The 1,352-nt window shown below is 52.7% G+C and overlaps 1 long non-coding RNA gene across 1 annotated transcript; it reads right to left on the bottom strand.

The window, feature by feature from the left end:
* Positions 1–35: 35 nt before the first annotated feature.
* LOC109378865 (uncharacterized) lies at positions 36–1,346 on the bottom strand. The gene is made up of 2 exons (XR_002123079.1): positions 1,259–1,346; positions 36–93 (listed from the first exon to the last, which is right to left on the bottom strand). It is a non-coding gene; the product is annotated as an uncharacterized LOC109378865 (long non-coding RNA).
* Positions 1,347–1,352: the final 6 nt, after the last annotated feature.

The raw sequence follows: 1,352 nt of genomic DNA, 5'->3' as shown, positions 1-1,352 counted from the left end.
TTCATCCTCTGACATTTCCTCATCTTCACTATCTTCTTCTATCTCCTTTGGGGGAGGAGCCATTTTCTTGGAGTCACCTTGATTTTTACCAGCCTGAAATAGACAGGATAGCACATTACACCCCCCACATTTTAAGCCACTCATATTTTGCCATCATTCATAGTACAGTGCAGTCACCTCCCTTTCTCAGAACCCACCTTCCATGCTGTTAAATACCCCAATTAACATAAAAACTATTCTTGATGTCAATGTTAACACTATCTCCCACACGTTTTTCCTGTCAGGGTCTACAAAAACCAATCTTAGGATAAAGAGGCAACTTCAAGGACATAATCTTCCTCTTCCTGTTGCCTTCGTTAAGCACACCAGTTTTAAAAACCACGTCCAGAATCTAACATAAGGTACAATTTTTTTTTCATCCTCACTAGCCTACAACTGGACCATTTTAATGGCCAACAATCCACAGCCCTTCAGCCGGGGAAAACATCCTTTAAAAACCCTTTGGTAAGTTCTGGCATCTTATACCAGCACCCCCGTCTGAATTTAAATTAGGGCAACTTTAAAAAACACATTTTTTTAAAAATTAAGGTTTATTGGAGTGGCAATTGTTTAAAAAGCTTCTTAACCTAATTACCTTTGGTCTTCTGATAAGTACTCCTTTCTCAGGGAAATAACCCCGCCCCTCCAGACCCACCGGGGCCACGTGGGGGTGCTTCACAGGCCACCATGTGCGTGCAAGCCAGCACAGAAGGCACGCGGCAGGGCCACCTTCCAAAGCCCACCTCGTATACACCCATCTAGTCGGAGCGGCGACCCCATAGGTCGTTAGGTCTCCAACTGAAGCAATCCCGCCGCTCCCCTCCTCCCCTCCGGAGACGCCAAGACCCTCTTGGCGTGCCCCACGTGGCCGGCCGCGCGCCGGGGCACGTGCGCCAGGAGGCGGGGCCGCGCTTGCGCCCGTCGCAGGAGTTTGGCCTCATCCCTCCATCCTGAGGCCCAGCGCCCCCTCCCCGCGTTCAATTCCTAAGTCTTCCCCTGCCTCAACCACCCGCAGCACCTGCCGAAGCTCTTCTCCTCGCCACCAAGTAACCAAAAGCCGCGAGACCTCCCCGATAACCACGCGAGACTTCCCGCAGCATGGCGCCCTCGAACGCGCCTGCAACGGCGCGGAGGCCCTCCTCCTCGCGGCACCGCGCGCGCGCGCGCTCCTCGAAAAACAGGCCTCGACATCCGAGCTTGCGCGAGCAAATCTTCTTACCTTTGCGAGCTTCACCATGATAGCGGCTTACGACTGCGGAATGTGTGGCGGGCGAGTGGCGCAGATAAGCCCAGAGGAACCCAACAACGTCTAT

The sequence above is a fragment of the Hipposideros armiger genome, unplaced genomic scaffold (assembly GCF_001890085.2).
Source record: "Hipposideros armiger isolate ML-2016 unplaced genomic scaffold, ASM189008v1 scaffold_5464, whole genome shotgun sequence".
Taxonomy (NCBI): Eukaryota; Metazoa; Chordata; class Mammalia; order Chiroptera; family Hipposideridae; genus Hipposideros; species Hipposideros armiger.
This window is presented reverse-complemented; position numbering and strand designations above follow the sequence as displayed.